Here is an 18,469-nt window from a genome sequence, read left to right as displayed (position 1 = left end):
GAATGCTTGGAAGCAAGTCCCCAGGCAAGATCTCAGATTGGTTTTCATCTGTTTAATGTGAAATGTGCTTTGTGCTTATGGAGTTCTACAACGGTTAGATTGATTGGTGCTTTGTGCCATGTCAGGGGAACTTAAGAAATTAGCAAGGACTAGTAAAAATAGTTTTGATACTTACGAATTGTGAATGGCATAGAATTAAGTTTTGATATCCAACGGGGGAATTTATCAGACCTTGAAAATAAAGCCTATAATTACAGTCTTTCTCTCCCATATTTTAGCTCTTTATTTAAAGCTATTTCTCAGGTTGATAAGCTCTTCAATAAATAGATGTCCCCAATCATTCCATTCCAGCCCAGAGGGTGTGTTTAAGGAACAATTTCCTTTGGCTGTCAGCATGGTAGGGACCACTTGCAAGAAGGTCTGTACATTTGGCAACTTTAGTTGTTTTCTCAGGCTGTTGAAATAAATCCAGTTTGAACCTAAAGCCTTTCCCTTTGGGCTGATGGTACCAGAACTGTAATGATATGATGTAAACGTATCTTTTATTGCAAGAAGTATGATGTTTTGACTATATTTTAGCTAGATAAAGCATCATTTAACTAGATTGATAGCAGCAATCTAGGGAGATCAAACAGGAAATAAAATGCTAGAGAGGACTTAAATTGGCTTCTTCTGTATTCTAACGATACTCATTACATAGTCTGAAATGATAATCCCTTCTGGGGAATTTGGGATATTTGTTATTTAATTCTACTTATAAAAAGATTAGTATAATTATATAGATTTTAGCTGACTAGCATTAAGGCATCATGCGGAGCTTTGTTTTAGATTTTTGAGTGCTTATTATACAAGGGCAAATACTGGATTTTTCCTTTTGGCATTTTGTCTGGGAACAGTTTCTCCCTTGCATGATTCATTGAATAAAGTTATTGAAACTCTTGTAATTGGAACCCTCATGCTATCATTAACAGGGCGATGGATGCTATCCTTAAGCATATCCGAGCAGTCTTGGAATAGAAGAAATACTTCTTTGGATTTTCCAGAGCTTTAGGGAACTGAAATGAATCTCTCGGTTCATATTGTATTCATTGCAATACTGTTGAGAGAGAAATAATTTTGAAATCTGACTCTGATCTCCAACTCTCAGCAGAGTTAGTTCCTGTTGTTTGGTAAAGGATTTTGACGAAGAAAGAAGGCTTTGTGTTTTGATATCATGTTAAAATATATCAGTGTGCCATTTTCATGCATCCCTCCTTCCCGTTCATGCTAGACTCTCAGTAAATGCTGTGGGATTGATTAATGCCCACATTTTTGTTAATCTCATGAAAATATGCTCCATAATTTGAAAATACAACCAATAGTGGCAGGATCCTAAGTCTATTCTTGGTTAGAACGGTGAGAGCAGTGTGAGGCATCATCAACTCACCTATGGGCAGCACCCATAGAACCCTGCATTGCAGAAGGCTGTGACGTCAGCATAGCTCCATCTAGTAAAGGCTGAAGGGGAAACTTGAGGAAGCAGTAACGGCAATAAGCGGGACATAAACATCCAAACGATATCTGTGAGTCGAAGTCCTTGGGAAAGTTCACATGGGTCGGGAATAATCAGCCCTGAAGAATAGGTTTCTTTTCACTTCGTTTCACCCAGAAAGGAGACACCAGTAAATCCCCGGATGTGAAAACTGAACTACGCAATTGGGATATAATCATGTCTTTGTGGGGCTACGTTCCTTGAACTATTGACACTTGTGTTTCTATGTACACTTTAAAAAGCCTTTCTGAAGAGGATGGATTCAGCCTGTTATGTGTTACGATGACCTGGTGTGCTTTTGGGGTCAGGCAGCCCTGTTTCTTGTTCATTCTTCAGGTACAAATGTGCACACCTCTGTGGGGAAACATCCCCTTACTGCCAGTCCTGTTGATGAGAGCGTGTCACTGCTGAGTAAATCTTGGGACGGTTCAGCAGTGTCAGTTTACATCCTTGGCCCTGCTCAGAACTCTCCATCCTTTCTGCTGACTTCTTGCTTTTCTCCAAAGCCTTCCCTGACCATGCCTGCCCTCAAAGTTCTGCTTTTGACGTCTCAAACTCCTATTGGAATAGAAAAAACAAGAAGAAAATAAGAATTGCCCACTTACCTATCTGAAATACTATTGCTAATACTTTAATATATATATTCCTCTAATCAGTGTTTTTCATTCTGACTTTCTATTTATCCACCCTTCCTCTATCTACTTAATGTATAATAAGCATTTTTCTCATGCTAGTTATTAAATACTGATCAGAAATATTTTCACATATTTTTTTAAATCTTAAATTTTTAAATATTTTTTGATCATCGTGACAATAAAGCAGTTGTTCTTGACTGGAGGTTTAAAAGAATTTATTTTTCATTTACAAACACCTTATCATTTATTCCCCCTGTGTATTTATTATTCCTAGCAATTCATAATTACTGGTGAAATATCAAAGTTACAAAGCCTACCCTTTGTAAGGAAAATTTTAACTATTTCTTTTTTGAAATTGGGATTGAAATTTGCATTGTGTATTCACTATTTTTAGAGTTACTAATTTATAAAGTTTTCAAGAAGTGTCTTACAATGATCTCCTGGTAAAGATTAACATCATTTTCCTTTATTTACTTTTTTTTGGTAAATGAGGCATCTGTGACTTGAAACATATTATTTGCTAAACAAGCATCCTATTACATACACTTACATGATATAGTGTAAGGAGAAAAATGTGAACAAAATAGTTAGTAGGACGTTCTTGTTCCTCCTTTACGTAGGATCAGCACGAAAGTAAAAGGACTGCTTAGAACAAACCTGAATTATTTTTTTCTGAAGTGCCAGCTGCCCGTGACCCTATGTTGCCTACAATTTTATTGAATGCTGTAAAAAAAAAAGTGCAATTGTTATACCAATCACTTTACTGAATTAAGAACCATCCATTCCAATTTAATATATAAATGAGGGAAACAAAAATGAGAAGTCTGATGAATAGTAATTAGATAAAAATAAAGATAAGTTTCTGGAAAACAGTCTTAAATAGTAGTAAGTGTTTCAAGTAATAATAATAGCATAAATCTATTGAAGACTTTCTGTATACCAGGCACTGTCCTGGGTGATTTGTATGGATGATAACTCATGATTCTCACAAAACCTTAATCCAGTTTTCAGATGATGATACTGATCTATCTTGTCTGAAGTCATACAAGCAGAATTCAAACCCAGGCAATACACTAGTCTGCTATGATACATGAGATTTTGTTGCCTCAAAGAAAAAGCCTTTAATATTAAAAGGAATGTGATTCTATGAATGGACTGCAAAGTTATCTTTGACACGAAGTGGATTGGGAGTATGGGTGGTAGCCTAATAAGGTAAATGTATGGCCTGGGACCAGCTGAGCCCCTATGATCTGTATGTCACCCATCAAAGCATGGCAGGCAGTGAGGCGAAATGGAAAGAACACACATCTTGGGTGGACACGTGCTTGTAAGTCTAAATATGAGTGCTGCAATTACTGGGTAATCTTAGGCGAGTTGTTAATCTCCCCGAGACTCAGTTTCAAGGTCCGTATAATCTTGTTTGTCTCAAATCTAAATTGGAAGCTTGATGTGGGAAAATTAATGTGAATCATTTAGCACATCTTTGCTTTTAGGTCATCTCCCCTCTCTGTGAGAGAGAACTATACCTGGAAAAACGATGTGGCTCTAAAAAGAGAATGGTAATTAGAGGCAGCCTTACGTCTTATTTGAACAATGTAGGATAATATCTTTATTTTTGGAGGAGGAAAGGAGCTAATTATTTGCATTCTAAATGATGATGCTGGAAGTTCTATGCTCGGAAATCACTGTGTCTTTTCAAAATATGATATATTCTCAGCTAAGCCTGCATTTCAAAGGAACTTATCCAGGAAGTCCTCTTTGAAATCTCTGAATGAAATGAAGAATTCAGTCTTTAATTTGGCACCTAAAAGAGCTCACTGAAGGGGAAAATCTCTTTTGTCCGCAGGACATTTTTGTTATAATGAGATACAGCATTTTCACTTGGGGGCAGTGATATGTATTGATCAGATTGGGCCAAGTCCATGGTCCATTGGTGAGATTTACATTCTATCCTCAGCTGGAACTGACTTACCTGCTTTAATGGTGGAGGAAACTGCCTGAACCTTTGCTAAATGATTCTCAGCTGGAAAAATGGCATTTCAATTTCAGATCTTTATTGGTGGCAAATATGAAATCTGTCCTGTCACCGTCGGAGAGCTACTTCCAAGTGAATGCAAATTGTGTTTCCAGGTTTCTAGAAACATGACATTTTCAAGGGTGTGGTGGCTCTGTTGTGGAGAATGACAAACAAATTCCCATGCACCATATAGCAATAAGAGAATAATTTAAAAAGGAAATTGCCCCTCTGGTATTACTTCCATCTTTCTAATTGCCTAGGCACTTACAGATTTTTGGGGCAGTACAGTGTCTTGACCAAGAGCACCGGCGTGTGTATATCACAGCCATTCCTATGCTCGGGCAAGTTACTGCCTTCGTGTTCAGTTCATTCATTTTGTGAGTGAATGTGTCTTACTGTTTTTCTTAACGTACCGCCTACAACTGTCCTATCATTCTTCAGTCCTGCCTTTGACCTTTCTAAAGTCATTCATTGTCTCTCATTACATTCCACTACTGGGTGAGATCATCTCAAAACTTTTGATCAAGCTTACAACGAAATTATAATTAACCTTGTGTATTCAGTTGAAATTAAACTTTTACAGAATTTTCTTTGGAACCATGGAATAAACCATATATGTGTATGTGCTGTGTATATATAAGTAACTGATATTTGCATCATACTGTATATTTTATAAGGCATATTTTTATATGTTGAGTCATTTATTCACACAAGAACTCTGTGACCTAGATTTCGTCCCATTTGTCAGTTGAGGGGTTGAGGCTCAGACGTTCTGACATGTCCAAATTCAAAAACTAAGTAGGTGGTGTAGCAGAAATTTAAAACTGAATCTTCTGATTGCAAATCCTATGGTCTTTTTTTTTATAAGTTTATTTATTTGAGAGAGAGAGAGAACATGCACAGCAGGGGGCTGGGGGGGGATGGGTAGGGGCAGAGAGAGAGAATCCCAAGCAAGCTCTGTCAGTTCAGAGCCCAATGCAAGGCTCGAACTCACGAACCTCGAGATCATGACCTGAGCCTGAGTTCAAGAGTAGGATGCTTAACCAGTCGGTTAAGCTACCCAGGCACCCCAACAAATCTTATGGTCTTTTAATACAAAGTTTTATGGGATCCATACAGCCAGCTTGAGGGAGGGCCTTCTTTAAAAAAAAAAAAAAGGCATCAAGATGTAGTTTTTCTGAAGATTCCCGGAATATAATCAACATTTGTTCCAGTTATCCCAAAGCCAGCTTTTACTGAATTAATACACTTCCCACAAACTACAAGGTAATAAAATGGACAGGCGAGCCCTTAGTTAATGGCAATACAATTCAAGGGTTTAATACAATAAAAGGAGGCAAGACTGTTGGTCCACAATTATTACAGTGACTTGCTGTTCAGCTTTGTTACTTTGAGAATGATGTGGTATATTTCCAAATATGCTATTTTACAGAGATGGGAATAATCTTAGAGCCATTGTGCTAACAGGAGTGTGATCTTCATCAAACAGGCATATCTTCCTCAACAGTAGTTTTTTTCAGATAGTTGCATTGCCTTATCCCAGGCTAACTACTATTTAATTTATTATGTGATATCTTAAATCCTGAAAATTATTTGTATGGTACCGAAATTCATTAGTAGAAAATTATCAGACTTGTTTCTTTGTATTTTATTCTTTTGGGAGATTTTTACTAAAATAGTCTCGTTAACATTAAGAAAATTAGTCAAGTCTTTTTGTACATCAGCTGGAAAAGGGAAGGACATCTTTTTCCCCCTGTTTTCAGAGTAGTAAAACTATAGTTAAGTGTTTTTAATCATTAGGGATGGAGCAGTGAAATGGATTATACACACACCAGTTTTAATTTTTTAAATGGCGAAGTGGAGGGAAGAGAATGGAGACAGAGAAGTGTATATCAAGAAAGCATCTAGAGCAGAGCTAGCAATGTTTAAATAAATTTGGTGTTTTTTTTAATTCTTTATTTTTTTTTCAAGTTACCTAGGGATCTGAGAAATAGGAAGATGGGAATAGAAGCCTTTAAATTAGCCCCTGGGTATTCTAGGAGACAGCTGTCTCCCTGGGGTAGGGGGAGGAATAAGATAGAGGAAGGGATGGGGAACAACATGATAAAGCAGCAGCAAAATACGAAATATGGATCATGATTTAAGAGTTTATTGATTACAAGCTATAGAAATTTAACCCCAGAGGGCTTAATATAAAGAGGGTATGTTGGAGTACATGACTGGTGCATTTTGATCCAGAGCTCCACTGCTATTAATAGAATCTTCTCTCAACCTTTATGTTTTGCTTCTCTACAAATGGTAGCTTCATTCTCAGTGGGTTTTGTCTGCCTGACAAGGAGAGAACTGCTGGTGTCTCTAAGCCTGTAACCCCTTAGCGCATAATCTAAAAAGAAGAGAAAGTCCACTCCTCATCCACACAGCAAAATTTAAGGAAGAATGTGATTGGCTCTACTTGTGTCATGTGCCTGCTCCTAAAACGGTTACTGTATCCAGGGAGATTAATGACTCAGGCACGGCAGGGGCCAGGTCAGATGTCCACTGCTGTGTGTGTTTGGGTTCGTGAGGCAGATGGGCTCAGCCCCATGGGAACTGCATGGTGTAGGTTCATTACGGGCAGGAAGGTTGTGTACCTAAGGAAGGGCAGGGTGGGCTAGACAGGCAAAACCAGTGCAGTCCTCTATGGCTGATAAGCAGACAACTTTAGAAGAGTCAGGAGATACACATCTCAGAATTTTAAAGGAAACCTAAAAATAAATGTTACTGAACATTGTTTAATTGGGCAGACCAGATTTTTAAAGAAAATTAGAAAACTGAAGACAATTGAAGTATCTTGAAAGACTTTATTAGAACCTGTGAGCTGACTGTATGATCATTCTTAAAAATGCCTTCTTTTTTTAAGTCCAGAAACGTATGCTTTTCTGAAGAAGGTAGAAAAGAGTAAAAAAAATGAGCTACGGTTTTCACATTAGAATGCATAGGAAGCATTTTTGAAATCTGTAAAATGTTCTGACTTTGGAGTTAGAAGTCAAAGTCTATTTGATCCAGATTCTTTTATTAAGGAATCTCTGATTAAGTAGTTTTTGAAAAATTACTAGTTTCTTTCACCAGAGTAATTGTATATTGATTAGTTTCTTTCTTTTTTAACGGTAAGAAAAGGAAAAGAAACATGCTTAGCCCGTTCCATTTAATATTGTACAGAAAACTCAGCAGGTCTTGTTGAAGTGTGACATCACATTTGCTGAAGCTTTATCAGCCTCATAGACATCACCACTGAAACCTGGAGGAAATAGTGTCTCCACTAGTTAATCTGTAGGCAAATCCCACTTTTCCCTGCCCTACTCTTATTATAATGCATCTACCATACAAGGTGCTTGAGGATTTAATTCAATTTTTAATAACTTTGTATTCATAGTTCAACTAATTGTCAAAGAACTGCTGGAATGGCACTTTTCATTTCATCTCTCAGTCTACCAGAAGTCAGCAAAATCTTAAAAAACAATTATATGGCCAATGTGGGTTAGAGTCTACAGCTGCGCTCATCTCCATTCAAGTCCATGACTATCTCTTACTTAAGAGATTTGGCGTTTAGGTTGAACTTATTCATCACATCTAAGCTATTGTTTTGTTCATTGCTCAGATATTCCATGGTCTCTTCTTCAGCGAATATCAAGCTTTTTAAAAAATGGGATGAGGAGAGATGGAGAGAGGGTGAGAGGGAGACACACACACACACACACACACACACACACAGGGGAGACAGAGAGACAGAGATAGGCCATGTTAAATATTGCAGGACTTTTTTTTTGCCATGATAAGAAATTTCCTCCGTATTCCTTTTAATTTTTAAAAGGAATTTTGGGCTATTAATTTCTTCATTTCAATAGTAAAAATTGTAAAATATAGATTGGGATAGGCCAAGTGACAACTAAGGTCAAATAGCAAGTGAGTGGTAAATGTGAAATTAAAATTTGATGGCCCTGTTTTTGCTATTTGAGTCTTAGATCACTGAGGGTTTCTCTCTCTTTGATTAAAATAAGTGAATGGTTAGTAATCTATTTCCCATAGGGCTCCAGCATGATGCTAGGAACTGTGAAGTGTATTTCTTGAAAGGGGAGAAGGTTGGGGAGGTGAAGTCAAGATTAGTCCTTGGGCTGAAGTAGTTTGCAGTAAAATAGAAAGGTTAATTGTGGTTAATTGTGCTAATTATGTGTAATGACACATATTCATGATACAAAGCAGAATATGGGAAATAGATTTTTAAATTAAGTTGCTTTTTAAATAATATTGCTTAAGATAGAATACACTTACCCATTCTATGGCATGTGACTTAAAAGGAAATATTATTTAGATAATGATTTTTTTTTTTTACTGTTGTCTCTTTTTTAAGTAGCCAATTATTTCTGCTTCATGTTTAGAGCTCAATAATTTTAACAAGAATCAGAATTCTGAAATTTATCTATTTAAAAAGACAATGAAAATCTATGATTTACCATTAAAAGTAAAAGGCCAAATAAGATTAAGAGGAATCAGAAATTACTTTGCACTAAGTAGTTTTCTTTTTTTTTTTTTTTTTCTTTTTTTTATTTTTTATTTTTGGGACAGAGAGAGACAGAGCATGAATGGGGGAGGGACAGAGAGAGAGGGAGACACAGAATCGGAAACAGGCTCCAGGCTCCGAGCCATCAGCCCAGAGCCTGACGCGGGGCTCGAACTCACGGACCGTGAGATCGTGACCTGGCTGAAGTCGGACGCTTAACCGACTGCGCCACCCAGGCGCCCCTGCACTAAGTAGTTTTGAAAGCAGTTTGGGAACTTTTAAGGGATTTAGAAACTTAACTGGAAATTTTAGATGAGCATAATCATAGTATGGTAAGTTGAATTACTGTTGATTTTCAGAAACTTGCCCATCATACATAGATGGACTTAAAAGATATTCAAAGAGATATTTTTGACTAGGTTACCTGGAAATATATATGGAAAAGTTGAAGTTTCTTGAACAATATTATTTTCATTAGTTGTCTTTTTTTTTTATTTTAATTTTTTAACATTTATTGAATTGACCTAAAGGTGACAGAAGTAGTAAGCTAGAAAATGTATGTCTAATTATATTGTAACTGAGTGATAGGTATAGTAAATTAAAATAATAAAGTAAATTAATTAAAATGATTAAGTATTGAAAACAAAATATTCCTTTATAATGATTCCTCTATTTCTTAAAGTTCATTTATTGAAAGCAGTGATTAATTGACAAAAAGCTTCTGTGTCATCTGATTGAGTTTTCAACTGTAGATTCCCCATGTAAGAATTAAGATATATTCAAAAACATAATCTGTAAGAGGAAATATATTAAATTTATTTTATAATATTTTATATAAATGTCATGAATTTTAACTTAGAGATCTAGCTATTTAATCAACCTATAAAAATTCACATCATTCACAAATAATGTAACTTTGAAAACAGATCATTGTTATTTTAATTCTTAGTCTACAAAGATATAATAAAGAAGTTGCTACAACTACTTTTAAAAAGTTGCAAAATCTAACAATCCACCACTGATGAACTGTTCCCGGCAGAATTTGACACACAGGACATGTTTATGATAAGATGTGATGTGAGGGAATATGAAGAGAAGTAGCGTCACACATATCTGAGGGAAAATTATTTAAGTGGCCGTAATAGGTTTGTTTTTGTTTTTTACAAATTTTGTACATTTCCCTTTAGTTGATCCAGATAGAGTTTTTTCCCCTCTGCTATCCTCATCGCAGGTTCTTATTTTCACATCCCTAATACTCCAAAGCAGAAATGCATCTTGTTCAGGCTTGATCCTCAAGTTATCTGCAGAAAAATAAACCATACAAAGAATCCTTGGGTATGTTTTAGAATGAATAGATTATGGGGGCAGCAGAATTGCCATGTATGTGCAAATGAGACTGTGTGTGAAAGCAAGATAAGCTTTAGGAAGGAAATAGGTGACTCAAGGGCACATAAGGGATTTGTTGGAACCTTTAAAAACATTTTTACAATGCAGGTGAAGGGGACTGAGATTTAAAACTGTTCAGCTTTGTGAAAAAATAAAAATGAAACCTAACATCATTACATGCATACATACAGAAACAAGTATGACAAAAACTTTCTGCTTGTTTTTTTTTTTTTTAAGTTTCTAGAACATTGGCTGTGACCTTTTATGTACAAAGTGCATGAAGAGTGAGTCTAATAGAAGCTGCTAGTGGAGAGGGTCTTCATGAAGAATAGGACCAGCTCTGCTCTCTCAATAATTGTCAAAACGTCTTAACTCACCTCCCTCCTTTTGTAGCAGTAGTGCAGACTTGGGTATATTTTATTTAAATTGTATCTGAAATTGTAAATATATATATATATATATATATATATTTATATATATATATATATATGAATATATATGTTTATATTCATTTAAATTGTATCTGAAATTGTAAAATATATATATTCATACATATTTTTATATATATGAATATATATTCATTCATTTAAATTGTATCTGAAATTGTAAATATATACATATATATTTATATATATATTTATATTCATTCCTTGTCCAGTCAAGGGAGAAAGCATACTCTTTATTAGTTTATTGATATACAAAGATGTTAGATTGTCTTCCCACCCCCAGGGGTACTCTTCTGATGGTCTCATAGCTCTTGCTTCAAGCAACAAGATTGCTACTAGTTATTGGCACAGAGTGCACATCGGTTCCCAAACTGTAATGTAAGGTCTGGAAGGAAGGGATTTGGGGTTATTTGTGTTTCCATTCCCATAACGTATCACTGTACTGTTTCCCAGAGGTGATTTTTTTAGTTAGATTATTATACTTTTTAAAAGTTGCATGCATATGTAATTATAGGAAGACACCTAAAAAATCATGAAACATATTTAAATATTTAAAATAATTTTCTTAATGTTTATTTTTGAGAGAGAGAGAGAGAGAGAGAGAGAGAGAGAGAGAGAATGAGCGGGGGAGGGGCAGAGAGAGAGGGAGACACAGAATCTGGAGCAGGCTCCAGGCTCTGAGCTGTCAGCACAGAGCCTGACGCGGGGCTCGAACTCACAAACTGCAAGACCATGACCTGAGCTGAAGTCAGACGCTTAACCGACTAAGCCACCCAGGCACCCCAGATATTTAAATATTTTAAAATCGATGTTTTAAAAAAATAACATTGGCTGAAATAATATTAGAAAATTTTTAACATTTTGAGAAGTATTTAACATTTTGTATGCTTCTATTTCAATTTTTCTGACTTCTGTATCTGGGAAGTTTCTTCATTTTATGACAAGTATTCATTTACGTGGTGGTTTATAAGTATCTGTTTCCCCTTAGATGGGATTATTATAAATTATCTGAAAATCTACATATTAACTGGTTGGTCGCTGTTCCTCTCTGTGGTGCTGAAGAGTCTTTGGGAATAAAGGCATGCCACCATTGCATTAATAAGGTTGATTTTTCTTTTATTATCATTAAAAGTAATGATACTAAAGTAGTAATAATATCTTCTAGTGAGCACCTATCACACATCAGATTCTGTCATTTGAGAACAAATATTTATTAGTGAAGTTATATAATGAAAAACCTAAGAGGCTCAAACAAGTCAGTATTTGTCAAGGTTAGATAAAAAGTAATGGCAGAAGCAAAGTTGCTTTCCAGCCTCTCTGACTCCACATCCTGAGCTCTTTTCACTCACTGACTGTAGTGACTATAGAGGAAGAAAGAAAAACCCTCAGAGGGCTCCTCTTGTGAGGGCATGTGATCATTGCAGCTACTTTTGAAAATAGTTGTTTTCCTCTAACCCAGTTACTTGGACCAAATCAGTTCTATGAATCAAGGTTCCTGAGCAAAGTACAGAAATATACGTACACATTTACTATGATAAAAAGCATTCAGACCAGAAAGTTTTAGATAAGAAATCATATTTGTTTGGTACTTGGATAATTTAGAAGGAATTCATAAACCTCGCACACATATTGGGTTGGAGAGACAATGATGAGTGCTTTATGGTCAATAAAAAGGGGTGTCCATTAAATATCTGAAACTTAGCATTATAAGAAACAAATAAATAAACACATAGGTGATACGTATCCTCAACTACCTCAGCCTTCATTTTGATGGTAATTTTCAGATCAATTTTGAGATGCAGAATAAAAATCATAGCTTTTTGTATAAATTTCAAATTGATATGGAAGGTTATTTGACTTTAACAGTCTCTATAGTAGGTTTTCTTTTTTGTGTTTAGATTGACTTATTTTGTCAGTTTTTAGTTTTTTTTTTCCAAGCAAGATGGCATTTTCATCTCCTGCTGCTATTAACATTTAGAGCATGTGGCCTTTTGTTGCAATGTGGTGTAAATTCCAAGTGACTGAGGATGATTAAACAGAAAATGAAACTTGAATGGCACTATCTCAAAATCACTTAAAGCCATGACAGGTGTCTGTCTGTGGCAATATATCAGTTTTGAACACATGAAAAGTAAGAAATGGTGGCTTTTTCATGGTTGGATTTCTTTTTCTTTGAAATCAGAGAGAGAAAATACCAATTTGTCCTGGATCACTAAAACAGTGAGCTGGATTTCTAAACAACGTGGATAGTACACACAATGAATTACCCCTGAGTTTGCAATCTGATAGGTATGTGCCATACCTATTTTATACCAGTTGTAATTTTCTCATTTGTACACAGATGCTGAGTAACATTAAAAAAATGTATAACTGTAATTAAAAAGCAAGCACTCAAGAAAGATAAGACACAAAGAATTAATTGCAATTACAACTCTTCTTTCCGCATTGACTGCAAAAGCTTGGTGATCTGAATCATGCTTCAGCCATAAGCTCAGGACTCCCTCCAACCCCCAAGGCTCTTCTTTAACATTTGTTATTACTTAGCTATTTTATTTGGCAGAGATCCCTCTGTCTCATCTTCTAATGCACTGGCAGGGTTCCTATTGCCAATAGCTTCGAGCCTACTACTGCTAGGATAAGCGGCATAGCCGAACTTTCTAGCCTCTGCATCCTTATAAATAATGCATCCAGTTTCCTGTAACTACATGAACCCTTAGACTTTGGTAGGCATGTCTTTGTTAGTCAGGGTAAAAGAGTGGGGAGATGAACAGTAGGGGAAATAGTTGTAGGCAGTTATTATCACTGATTAGAACCTGACGCCATCATATATGCATTACTCACTAGGTTAATGTTAATGGAATGCTTATGATATTTATAGTAGACATAAACATTATATATAAAAATAATATCTTTGCTGACTAAACTGCATGCTTAATTCAACATGGAAAGTGCTGGTAATGTTCACCTAGGACCTTTTAAAACTCTATTGCCCATAATTAGATCCAATTTACTTATTTTTACAACCTCTTTTACTTTGCACAGGATCCATTGACTTTTTGGGTGTGCACACACTTGCTCTTAAGAGCAAGAATGAGATACTGGTTAAAGATAATATATAATCCTTCAGGTAGCTTGACAGTATAACATGTCACTGGATTTAGGATGAAGGAGGAAAAATACTATGATGATGACTTAATTGCAAAGTAAGTAATATATATCATACTTTGAACTTCAAAGTGTTTATAAACTGATGTTCTTAAAAATTAATGTTTTACTTTGAGCAACAGAGATATTAGTATTTAAAAAAGAGAAATTTTTAGTTTTCAATTTTTAAAAGCAAAACTTGTTTAGCAATGTCCCTTAAAATGCACCCTCAGACAATGTTAATGTGGAATAACAAAGTTCCACCCCCATACGTATCCTTTTCTTTGTTGGACATGCTATCATTGAACATTCACCGAATGACGAATGACTGTTCAGCATTAAAATTATGTCGTATGGATGAAAAAATTCAAGTTGATTTAGATTTTGAATGAGAATCAGGTTGCTCTAGAGCCTTGTATATTCTCATGAGAATTAATTGAAAGAAGGAAAAATGTTTCTAAGTAGATAAAGGATGTTAATCTTCATTTTATTGTTGGTTTCTTTAATTACCATCAGTTTAAGTCTGAACGGCTCATGTATTTATGAATATGATGACTTATAACTAATAGTGACAATTACTTTGGTCATCTTTAGCTTTTGCCATGTCAGTGATTTTGCAGAGCCTAGGGAGATATCAGAACTAATATTAGTCAAAATGTTTAATATTTATTTCTTTGAATCATGTTAAACTTCCTTATTGATTAACCTAGTTTCTACAACCAACCAAGTTTTAAACTAAATCGTCAGATCTGTATCTGTATGTATTGTAATATAATTTTTTCTCTTTGGTTTTAGTATAATTTTTTTCTATTTTGAAATGTCAGGACTTCTGGGTAATTAGAACATTTCCTTACTAGTTCAGAAGATTTGGCCCACCCTATTTTAAAACTGTGCATTGGCATGACTGGTAAATAAGTCTTCAATTCCCCAAAAAGATAATAATAAAATATATTAATATTTTATTCAATTTATGTGTTTTAATCCACCCACTAAAACAATCAAGCCAATAACTTTTTTAAAAATCAACCCATCATCAAATAACTACTATAGCCCAGTATGTTTTGATGGGTGTTTTGTTTTGGTAGATACTGAGGGTAGAAATAGATGGATTAAGTTTTTCTGTCTCTAATTGTCCAATAATCCAAAGGCTTCTTGCTTAGGCATGGTGATTTCTGGAATGGATCTCTGGATTCTTCTTTTATCATTAGTCAAAACACTATCGGAAAGAAATACTTTCATAACTCGATCCTGAGTGAAAACAACCTCAGATACTTGGACATGCACGTACAATAAACAGTGTTTCCACAACATGTCTACTGTACATATAGAATCCATGAGAAGGCGTGGACTCTCACTTCTGAAATATTTGCATTTGTGCCAGACTGAGGTTAGGAAAACTAAGTCCTCCCCTAGAATGTGACACCGTGAAAGCAGGAACCATTGCAATCTCTTTCCTTTATTTTCGTAGTCTTAGGTAGGGCTGGCACATATTAGGCACTTACCAAATAATTACTGAATGAATGAGTGAATGAATGAAGCTACCAAAGGCAGCAAGGACAAGATGAAGGTAGGATGTATATGGAAAAACTGACAAAAGGCACATTTTTGGACGTTGGGAAAAAAATTGTAAAGCTTGTAGCAGAAGAGGCATTAACTGGAGACCAAATCTTCCCTTTTCACATTAATATGAATAATTTTTACTTGCTGTAATTGCACAATGTTTTCAAATACTGTCTTAATTTTTTAAAAAAGCAATTGAAATAGAGAAATTAAATTTTCCTGCTAAAAGTCCAGGTTTAGGGTGCATCTTCTTCCCTCAGTGATCATGTTTGTATCAGCAGAAATATGCAACAGAGGGGCATCACACTGTTAAGGAGGTTAAAGCTTTTTGACTCATGTAGTTACCAGTAACATCATTTAAGTGGGTTGGTCTTATCATGGCCAGAGTTAAGCCACACAGCATGATTAAGTGGACCATCTAATGTTGCAAATTAAATTCTGCTGTTGGAAAAAGATGCCCTGAGCTGAGAAGTAAATACTTGTTGTGTTCTTGTTCTCTTCTCTTCCTCTTTCCTCCCCGAATTTCAGTTTTGCTTGGGTCCAAGGATGGTAGGGCTCAGCAGAGAAGTTATTTCTTCTGTTATTGATGACTTTTATTAAGTCTTCTTTCATTGGCGCACTTTCCAAATATAATTCTCAAGAGGAGAAAGAAGGATCCTGATAGTGAGGATGATAAATAAGGAAGGACTGGTGTAGATCTGCTACTTGCCATGATGTCTGCCTTGCCTTTGTTTCTCATAGTCAGCTTTCTCTGCTATTTTCCATGGAGACTGGGACATTACCACTCTCAAAATTTGAATCATGGCTTCACTCTCGTCAGACAACCCCACCTTCTACTTCAGAGAAGGGCGGAATGTCTTTTCCCTTCCTGCTTCCACATCTGTAAACTCCAGCACGATGTCTAGGACATAGCCAGACACTTAGTGAACAGTTTTTGGATGGATGGGCAGATAGATGGCAAGATCAATTAACGTATATCTTTGGTCTTTAGAAATGGTAGCCATTTTGACCATATATGATACAGTGACCTCAAAATCTGAAATCTACTGCTTTTGAAAAGCAGATCATCCAGAGCTTTTCCATTTTTACCTTCCAGACTGTGAAAAGAAGTTGGTTTAAATGCTGAACAGCAAATCTTCTCATCAGTTGCTATATGTTGACTGAATTACAGTAATATCAGTTCATTTCCAGTTGGACAACTCAAGCATTTAGCTCTGAGTTTTTGACAGCATACAAGTCACTAAACTAATTATTTTTATACCCATTCGACACAACTTTTTCCCTTGCCAGAGGTTATTTTCAAACCTCTTGTCTCCGGGAGTACAGCTAGCTCTGAGCCAGCAGATGCCGAAAAATGTCTTACCTTCTCATTGTACTTTTTTTTTTTTAATTTCAGCAATTTCTCTCTGCTATTCATTTGCATCACTATAACCTTAGGTAACTTGGAAAACTGCTTAAATAGTAGCATTTCTCTCAGTAGATTCTTTGGTTTTAAGACTGTGAATGATTATGAATAATTTAACTTTTGATATACTCATGCAGAACTTTTTCACTGGAGTGTTTTTGGGTGAAAGGGAAGAATGGGAGTGGAAATCCAGTGGTACATGGACACCTTTTGGATGCCTTTGATATAGTCACTGGTAGACTATAGTAGTAAACATTTGGAAGGGCATGACAGAGGTAAATATTGGGCTATATCCAGGTATTTTAGCTTGGGGCCAAGGAGATTCAACCAAAGGATAGGATATTTGTCTCACCTCTAGTGACAGAGTCGTGGCAAAGCCACAGGGAAGAATTTTTGAGAAACACTTCAGAAGATTTATGTTTCATTTGAGAAACCTCTTTAAAAGCCTTTTCTTTCTTATGGGAGGTATGTGGGGGTAGAAACAGCATATGGTTGAAACCCTCTGCACGGCAGTGATATGTAAAAGAAGTACTTTCCTGCTAGGTTAAATTACTCTTGCATGCCTCTTGCTGTCAGTGACATGATTTAGTTAAATACAGATGCTTTTAGAGGGGCTTTGTACTGCATCATAAATATTTAACAGTTTTATAAAATACTGTATGCATAACTGGGTGGGAAACACAGCAGTGGAGAAGCCCAACTTGCACATCAGAGCCCTTGGCCTTATAGTGTCCCCTGACCAGTTGACCGTTGAAAACGATATGCTCAGATGCAAGTGTCATCAGCAATTAAAGGATTCTGTTTCTATTTTTCCAATAAAATGAAGCTACTGTCTAACCTTTCTGATTGTCAGTAAAGTGAACTTTGTAATTTCCCTCTTCACATTATTCATAGATGTTCCAGTTCCCTAGTGACTGAAGTATGGCATCAGGAAAAATTCCTTCTCAATAAAGAAATGGTGTGGGGGAGGGGTCAAGAAAAGCTCTTAGATTTTTCTGCAGCAACTAATGGTTTATTTATATAAAGATGCTTCATTGCCATTATCTAATAGTTAAAGTCATATGAATCTTGTATTTCTGATATAATTTTGAAATTCATGTTGTTTTTTTAATATATAGTTTTAAGTTCATTTATTTATTTATTCTGAGATAGAGAGAGGGTGGAAGGGGCAGAGGGAGAGGGAGAGAATCCCAAGCAGACTCTGCACAGTCAGTGTAAGAGCCCGATGTGGGGCTCAAATTTACCAACTGCGAGACCATGACTTGAGCCAAAACCGAGAGTTAGATACCCAACCGACTGAGCCACCCAGGCACCCCTGAAATTCATTTTATTTATTTTTTTTATTTTTTATTTTTTTTAATTTTTTTTAACATTTATTTATTTTTGAGACAGAGAGAGTCAGAGCATGAACAGGGGAGGGTCAGAGAGAGAGGGAGACACAGAATCCGAAACAGGCTCCAGGCTCTGAGCTGTCAGCACAGAGCCCGATGTGGGGCTTGAACTCACGGAGTGCGAGATCATGACCTGAGCTGAAGTCGGACACTTAACCGACTGAGCCACCCAGGCGCCCCCCTGAAATTCATTTTAAAAGTCAGTTTCTTAAAGTGAGGGTAGTAGGGGAACGTGGGTGGGAAGGGTGCATGCAGTGGAGGAAGTGAACAAATACAGGTTAATGAATGTGGAATTGGTTGATTGTTTTGTTTGTTTGGCATAGACTACAGAGTTTTTGTAATAAAACTTATGACAGGAAATTAAGATGAGTTCTCTGTCATATGTTGTGGCCAGAAATAGTTATGAAAAAAAAGCTT

The 18,469-nt window shown here is 36.0% G+C and overlaps 1 protein-coding gene across 3 annotated transcripts in view; it reads left to right on the top strand.

Annotated features, from left to right (window-relative positions):
- Window positions 1–18,469, top strand: part of NRG1 (neuregulin 1) — a 1,105,519-nt gene that overhangs the window by 952,180 nt on the left and 134,870 nt on the right. The window lies entirely within an intron of this gene.

The sequence above is a fragment of the Panthera uncia genome, chromosome B1, assembly GCF_023721935.1.
Source record: "Panthera uncia isolate 11264 chromosome B1, Puncia_PCG_1.0, whole genome shotgun sequence".
Lineage (NCBI taxonomy): Eukaryota > Metazoa > Chordata > Mammalia > Carnivora > Felidae > Panthera > Panthera uncia.
Note: the sequence above shows the minus strand (reverse complement) of the source record. Positions and strands in the feature narration are given on the sequence as shown.